Here is an 8,951-nt window from a genome sequence, read left to right as displayed (position 1 = left end):
CATGAAGAGCTATTATGGTGACAAGTGAAGCTCAAGAAATAAATACAGAAGAGAATGACTTAAATAAAACCTACAAGCAAAATCTCAAAGATAAATGCAGCTTGAACATAAATCCAACAAGAATTCCTAGGGAAGAAAATTAAGGAATTAAAGGAACTTAAAAATTATTTTAAAAATCAAATGATAAACCCCCAAATCCCAACTATTGAGGCAGAATTCACTATTTATTTGTTTTTGTTTTTGTTTTTTGCAGGGCAATAGGAGTTAAGTGACTTGCCCAGAGTCACACAGCTAGCAGAATTCACTATTAAATAAAAACTATAGGGAAAGCTGGAAAGTAGACTGGGCAAAAAAAAAAAAAAAAGATATAAACCAATATCTCATGCTGTATACCAAGATAAGCTCAAAATGGGTACATGATTCAAACATAAAGAGTGACACCATAAGCAAATTAGTGAAGGATGGAAGAAATTATTTGTCAGATCTACAGATAGGGGAAGAATTCATGATCAAACAAGAAACAGGTTTCATGGGAGGTTAAATGGAGATTTTGATTACATAAAATTTAAAAGATTTGCACAAATGAAAAAATGCAGCTAAAGTTAGAAGAAAAGCAAGTAAATGGAAGGGTGGGGAGGGATCTTTGCAGCAGGTTTTCCTCTTAAAGATCTCATTTCTAAGGTATATAAGGAACTGAGTTAAATTTATATAAATCTCCCTCCCTATGTTTCTATCTTATTGGTTGTAGTTGCGAGCAATCAGAAAAAGTCTGCCCTATGACAGCAAAACTTTCAATACTTAAAGACTTGTCACCATACAAGTCTTATTTTCTGAAGGCTAAACTTGGTCCTCTCAAAACAGGTTAATCACCTTCATCTTGACATCTTGACAATCCTTTTGAAAAATTGATGTACGGAACTGAATATAGCATTTCATCTGTGATTTGATCACAGCAGAGGACACTGGTCTTATCCTTTCTAAGCAATATAGTCAGTAGAATGTATGCTCCTTCAGAGGAGTATCCTTTCTCTTTGTTTTGTTATCATTAGCACTTAACACCATGCATCCACAAAGTTGGTACTTAATAAATGCTTGTTAAGTGAAATAAAATTAAGTGTTGTCCTATCAATGTGGCCTAAGATCCTGTATGGCTCCCTGACACATAGAATGATCCACCTACTGGGCCCTCTTCTGCCTCCTCCCTTTCCAAAGTCTGCTCTAGAATGGGGAGTTGGGAAAGGCGCAGAAGCATTGGAAGTGCCCCAGGGCATCTGTGTTTGCATTGTAGTTTTTGTCTTAACCACAGTCCCTAACAGATTGCTTACAACAGAGGAGTTCCATGTCTAAAGCTCTCCATCCCATCTTTTGCATAACTGCCAACATATCAGGTATTATCATAACAGTGTCTTGCTCAAAAACCTTCAGGAACTTCCCTATTTCTGGGAGAAAAAAACTTCTTAACCTGGCATTTAAACTCCCAAATGTGGCTGCATTCTAACTTCCCTGTCTGGTCACTGAGGTAAAAAATGTAGAACTGGCAAGTACCTTGGAGGTCATCTAGTTCAATCCACTCATCTTACAAATGAGGAAACTGAGGCCCAGAGAAGTTAAGAGACCTGCCTAAGATTAAATAAATAGTAAGAAGAAAAGTGGATATTTGAACCCAATTCCTCTAACTCTGAATGTCTATTCAGAGCTCTTTCTACTATACTGCTCAGTCTTTTATTATATTCTCCTTTTTGGGGGGGGGGCAATGGGGGTTAAGTGACTTGCCCAGGGTCACACAGCTACTAAGTGTCAAGAGTCTGAGACCGGATTTGAACTCAGGTACTCCTGAATCCAGGGCCTGTGCTTTATCCACTACACCACCTAGCTACTCATATTCTCTTCTTTAGGACTTTATGCCTTTACTATCCAGTCCCCAATTTTATCCTACCCTCTCACCTCAGTCAATTTGTATATGTTCTCTGTACAACTATATCTGTTAAAAGCTTCAAGGCAGAGATGTGCATGAACCACTCAAACTGGCTCAGGGAAAGTTGATTTTTAAATTTTCAGTGTAAATGAACATTTAGACTCTGGGAATCAGCAAACACTACAAATCAGGACTTGATTTATTGTTTTATTGATTGTATAACTTAAGAATATGATGGAGAAAATGTTAATAATTGAAATTTAATTGAATAGTGTTTAGAGGAGGATACATCCAAAGAACCACTTGTTAAATATTTACCAGGGGGCAGCTAGGTGGTGCAGTGGATAGAGCACCTGCCCTGGATTCATAAGGACCTGAATTCAAATCCGACCTCAGACACTTGACCCTTACTAGCTGTGTGACCTTGGGCAAGTCACTTAACCCCCATAGCCCTGCAAAAAATATATATATATTTACCGCAACACCTCAAATGTGACTTTTACATGAAGACTGAATTTTTATAACACATTTTTGTATCTTTTTATATAATGATATTTTATATTCTAGTGATTTATGACTTCCCCAATTAGATACTTGATAAATGTTTGGTGAATAAGAATTTCATTTCCTCTCCCAGAAGCCCACAGTGCGGGTCCTCAGAGACAATTCTGTGTTTAAAATGTATGATGGGGGGCAGCTAGGTGGCACAGTGGATAAAGCACCAGCCCTGGATTCAGGAGGACCTGAGTTGAAATCTGACCTCAGACACTTGACACTTACTAGCTGTGTGACCCTGGGCAAGTCACTTAACCCTCGTTCCCCTGCTAAACAAACAAACGGACGGACAGACGGATGGACGGACGAACGAACAAATGAATGAACAAATAAATAAATAGATACATTAATAAACAAATAAAATGAATGAATAAATAAATGGATAGATAGATAAATAAATAAATGAAAGATAAAATAAAATGTATGATGGCAGAAGGAAATCCAAATGTAGATCTTCAGAGCCAATCTTATGTTCAGTTGGTGGAGAGATGTTCTCTGGGTCCTAGTGCTCAATCTCATGGATTGACATAAGCATTTGGGGAGCTATGAAGACCAAGCCTTAGCAGATAGAGATATCTGGTTATCACATCTTTGAGTCCTTAGTAGTCTTGCCACAGGAAAGAAAATATTCAGAGAGAATCTTAAAAGGCCCAGAGTGACATGGTGGAAAGAATACTGGTTATAGAGTCATTTATAATCTTACCTCTGATGTTTATTATCTTTGTGACTTTGGAAAAGTCATTTAACTTCCTTGAGGTAATTGGACTATATACTTTCTGTCTTCCCTTCCATCAATAAATCTGTCATCCTCTCCTTAGCATGGGATTGATATATTTATTCAATCAAATCACCTCTTCCCACTTTATATTATTCCCCACATTATAATATTCCCTGGTAACTTAACCAAAGTAAAAGCAATCAATTAATCATAGGCTGTATAGTATTAAGTGAGTATTTGATTGCTGAAAAGCCTTAGAACTCATATAATATCGCACAGGAATCAAGTTGGTCACACTCTGGAGGTCTATACATGATTAAGATAATTAGACCAAAGACATCTGAAAAGTTGGATTAAGTATAAGTATAGTTTTACAATAAAACTGCTAAGGAAGAATTACCTGGAGGTAGGAAAAAGTGGTCTTTGACCCAATAGCTCTTTCTCTTTCTCATATTCTCCAACTTTGTCCTGAGAACCTTGCAAACTTTGAAGGGAACAGATAATGTTGGGCTACCCTCTCCCCACCCCATTCAAGGAGCCCCTGTTCTCTTGAAAGAAATCTTGATTGATGGAGATTTGCTAGACAATCACCATAGAAGGAGGCACACAGCCTTCAGCTGAGCAGAGTAGGAACTTTGTGAGAATCAGGTATAAAATGCTTATTGGAATATCTTGGTAAGGTAATGATTTGTTCTTAGAGGAGCTGATGTTTGAATTTTTACACATAGCGATAAAGTTTGGTTACAATGAGAAGTTTAAGTCTATTTGATGTTTCCACTGTACTAGTTAGTATATGTGATGGTAAATTGGCTACAAGTCTACACCTTGCATTACACCCTCCAACTACATGTCACTGTCCTTGGGCCCCTACTATAACCAGCTACTTCCATCCCTCACTGCTTTAAACTATTTGCTATTCCTTGCAAAATGGTCTTCCCCATAAATTACCACCCCTCTTTCACTCCTCCCTCCTCACAAAGACCCAGCTCTTCTGTCCACAAATAACTCCCAGGCCTCTGAACACAGATGCAGTCAAACTAATAATACCCATCCTTCCCCCTAGAGGGACATCACATACCCCAACTAGTCCTAACTCATTTTAATCTTTTATTTGATCATGGAAAATAGGGGACTTAAATCAAGTAGTATTTCAGCCAATATAGATAACTCACTTAAAACATACCAAACTCCGAAATCAGGCCCTTAGTTTCCTTCCATGGCAATCTTCTTGTTTCTGAAATACAAAACAATTACCCAGGCAGACTCAACCTAAACACTTCTGAATAAATATCAAGGCAGCTCTGGGACCAGGTTACTCTGAAATTACTCTGGAGTTTAATTGCTATTTCTCTGGCACAAGGATGCAGAAAGATGAACTAGCAATGTTTCCCAATACAAATAATACTACAGACCCATAAATTACCTAAATTCCCTACTTTTTAACCAAACTGGCTCATCTGAATGGGTCAAAGAACAGGGTGGGGGACAGCAGGGTGGTAGAGGTGGGAAAAGCAGGGAGCGGGGGTCAGATTTTCAAATGTAACAGATAATAGGGTTTTGGGAACTATATTTCCCCCAAAACTAACTTTCTGTTACCCCAGGTTAGCCCTCATGTCCTAAAACATTAGATTTGGCTTTTTATAAACTATGTAATTCCTATATCAAAGTAAAACTTTTTATTAGGGAAAATATGATAATATCAAGCTGCAACAGGCACAATTTCTCATAAACTGAAGCCAAAGCAGTCCCTCCCAATGTCATTATTGCTCCATTAGATGAAGTGGAGGAGAGGAGGGAAAGAAATAGGTAGTACAACTGCATTATCATAAATGTCTCCCTCCTCTCACTTTCATATTGACCACAAATAATCTCCTTACTCTCCAGAGAGGAGTATAATCTCTTTGCTCCCGCTTCTCCCCCTTAGGAGCAACCAGAAAGGAAGTGCAGTACTTTCATAAACCTCAGTGGGAGAGAAAGATATTCCAACCTCTCATGGCAGGATGGCAGTATAGGAACTGAGGTAAATTGCAAGAAATTTCAATAATTCTCCTAGAAATATCTAGCTAATGTATTTATATACATTTTAAGATTTTCAAAGTACTTTACAGACTAGGAAACTGAGTCTGATAGAAGTTAAATGACATACAGGATCACGCAGCTAGTATTTGAGGCCACATTTGAACTCTACTCTTTCTGACTCAAAGGCTAGAATTCTATATCTACTACTATACAGAAGTTACATAGCTGTACAAGACATTAGAACCAACTCTCTCTGGTTCTTCTTCCATCATTCCACAAACTACACTTCTCCCTGGTATGCTCCCAGCTCACATCTTCTGATTATGAAAGAATATAGCTTCACATTGCTGGTAAAATATAGAAGAGCAACAGAAAGGGACCCTAAATATTCTCTATCTGATACTGGAAGAAGCATAATCGGCAAAAGCCTTGTAGTTCTGTGAGCTGATTAATTTTTCTTCCATATCCTTTTTCTTCTCAACTCCCCAACTTAACCCGGACACCATTATTATAACGTATAATTTCTGATCATCACCTCTTTCTTTCTTTTTTTTTTTTAATTTGGTTTGTTTTTTGTTTGTTTTTTTGGTGAGGCAATTGGGGTTAAGTGACTTGCCCAGGGTCACACAGCTAGTAAGTGTCAAGTGTCTGAGGCCGGATTTGAACTCAGGTCCTCCTGACTCCAGGGCCAGTGCCCTATCCACTGCACCACCTAGCTGCCCTGATCATCACCTCTTTCAAAGTACTTTATAAATATATTTTATTTGATTCTCACAAAAACCCTGTGAGGTGGATATAATTATTACATCCACTTTACAGACATTTGAACTCTGCTCTTTTTGACTTCAAGGGTAGTTCACATCCCCTTTGGGTATAGTTCCAAATTACTCCCCGGAATGATTTGATCAATTCACAACCCCACTAACATTGCATTAGTGTGCCTATTTTTCCACATCCCTTCCAACATTTCTTATTTTTCTTTTCTGTCATATTAGCTAATGTGGTAAGTGTTAGGTGGTACCTCATGGTTCTTTTAATTTGTATTTTTCTAGTTAACAGTAATTTAGAGGATTTTTTATGATTATAGATAGATTTGACTTCTTTTTCTGAAAACTACCTGTTCTTATCCTTTGACTAATTATCAGTTGATGAATGACTCATATTCTTATAAATTTGATTCAGTTCTCTATATATTTGAGAAATAAAACCATTGTCAGATAAACTTGCTGTACAATTTCCCCCCCCCATTTTCCTGTTTTTTTTTCTTGGCCGCATTGGTTTTGTTTGTGCAAAAAACTTATAAATTTCATTTAAACAAAATTATCCATTTACAACCTGTAAACTCACTAGCTCTTGTTTAAATAAATTCTTCCCTTATGCAAGCTCTGAGAGGTAAAATTTTACATGCTTCCCTAATTTCCTTATGAGATATATATTGCTTTTGATATTACCATATACCCATTTTTACTTTATCATAGTATATAGTATGAAATGTTGATTTAGTGAGTAAAACCCCATGAGACAGAGTTTCTGGATATTAATAATCAATTTATTAATTGGGCTAGCCAATAATCAATAAATTGATAGTCATTGGTTTCTTTTAGTAAACAAAGATGCCAAAGGAAACTCTGAAACAATTTAAATCAAGGGCATTTTTTCTGATAGGGATTCCTGACAAGTGAAACTTGACCCTAATTGGTAAATATTTAATAAGGAGGTGGGCTGGAAACATCTTGAGTTCCTCCTGCTGAGAACATGGCTTGATCATGAGACTCAGCAGCCTCCAGCAATCAAGGCAAGGAAAATAATTTCCATCCAGACCTCTCTAGCTAACTTTCTCCTTCATGAGTTTAGGGTCAACTCATGGAACAAGATTTCCTTCCCCCAGGGAGAAGACTCACTTAGACTGTACAATAATAAAATCAATTTCTTTCATTCCCACTTTGATTCACTAATTGGTATGAATCACTAATTGGTATGACAAACCCTTCATCAGGGTTTTTTTTTAAGTAATAAACATTTTTATTTATAGTTTATAGTTTTGAGTTCCAATTTTTATCCCTCCTTCCCTACCTCCCATCACCCCTCCCTGAGGCCGTAAGCTATCACACATAGGTTATACATGTACAATTATGTAAAACATTGCCATGTTTGTCATTTTGTATAAGAAAACTTGAATAAAAGAAAAAATGAAAGAAAGTGAAAAATAGCATGCTTCAGTCTGTCTTCCATCAATATCAGTTCTTTCTTTGGAGGTGGATGGTACATTTCATCAATAGTCTTTTGGTTGGAACACTAATGCATGGTTGGTGAAGCTGTGAACTGATCCAACCATTCTGGAGAGCAATTTGGAACTATGCCCAAAAGGGCTATGAGACTGTTCATACCCTTTGACTCGATGGTACCACTGCTAGGTCTGTATCCCAAAGAGACCATAGGAAAAGGAAAAGGATCCACATGTACAAAAATATTTATAGCAGCTCTCTTTGTGGTGGCAAAGAATTGGAAATCAAGGTAATGCCCATCAATAGGGGAATGGCTAAACAAATTGTGGTATATGAATGTAATGGAATACTATTGTGCTTTAAGAAATGATGAGCAAGAGGAGTTCAGAGAAACCTGGAAGGACTTACATGAACTGATGCTGACTGAGAGGAGCAGAACCAGGAGAACATTGTACACAGTAACAGCAACGTTGTGTGATGAACAATGGGGATAGACTTGGCTCTTCTCAGCAGTGCAACAATCCAAAACAGTTTCAAAGAACTCATAATAGAAAATATTCTCAACATCCAGAAAAAAAGAACTGCAAATTATGAATGCAGATTGAATCATACTGTTTCTACTTTTGGACTGTTTGTTTTTCCCTTCTTGTTTGAGGTTTTTCCTTTGTGCTCTGATTCTTCTTTCACAAGATGACTAATGTAGAAATATGTTTGATGTGACTGTACATATACAACCTATATCAGAATGCTTTCCATCTTGGGGAATAGGGAGGGGAAAATAAAAATTTGGAACGAAAAATCCAGTGTAAAAAAATGTTGAAAACTATCCTTATATGTAATATGTAACTGGAAAATAATTTAAAAACAATTTTTTAAAATAGTCTTTTGGGATTGTCTTGGATCATTGTATATATTTTTTTTGTTTTTTTTTTGGGGGGGGGGTTGCGGGGCAATGAGGTTTAAGTGACTTGCCCAGGGTCACACAGCTAGTAAGTGTCAAGTGTCTGAGGCCGGATTTGAACTCAGTTCCTCCTGAATCCAGGGCCAATGCTTTATCCACTGCCCCACCTAGCTGCCCCCAAACATTTTGTTTTATTTAATTTATTTTGCAGGGGAATGAGGGTTAAGTGACTTGCCCAGGGTCACACAGCTAGTAAATGTCAAGTGTCTGAGGCCAGATTTGAACTCAGGCCCTCCTGACTCCAGGGTCGGTGCTTTATCCACTGCACCACCTAGCTGCCCCTGGATCATTGTATTGTTGAGAATAGTTGTCTTTCACAACTCTTCATCAAACAATATTGCTGTCTCTGTGCACAATGTTCTTTTGGTTCTGCTCACTTCACTATGTATCAGTTCATACAAGTCTTTCTAGGCCTTTCTGAAATCATCCTGCTTGTCATTTCTTATAGCACAATAATATTCCATCACCATCATATATCATAGCTTGTTTAGCCATTCCTCAATTGATGGACATTACTTTGATTTCCAATTCTTAGCCTGGTGGCTGTTAGAATTTTTT

This window comes from Dromiciops gliroides, chromosome 2, assembly GCF_019393635.1.
Source record: "Dromiciops gliroides isolate mDroGli1 chromosome 2, mDroGli1.pri, whole genome shotgun sequence".
In the NCBI taxonomy this organism is placed as follows: Eukaryota; Metazoa; Chordata; class Mammalia; order Microbiotheria; family Microbiotheriidae; genus Dromiciops; species Dromiciops gliroides.
This window is presented reverse-complemented; position numbering follows the sequence as displayed.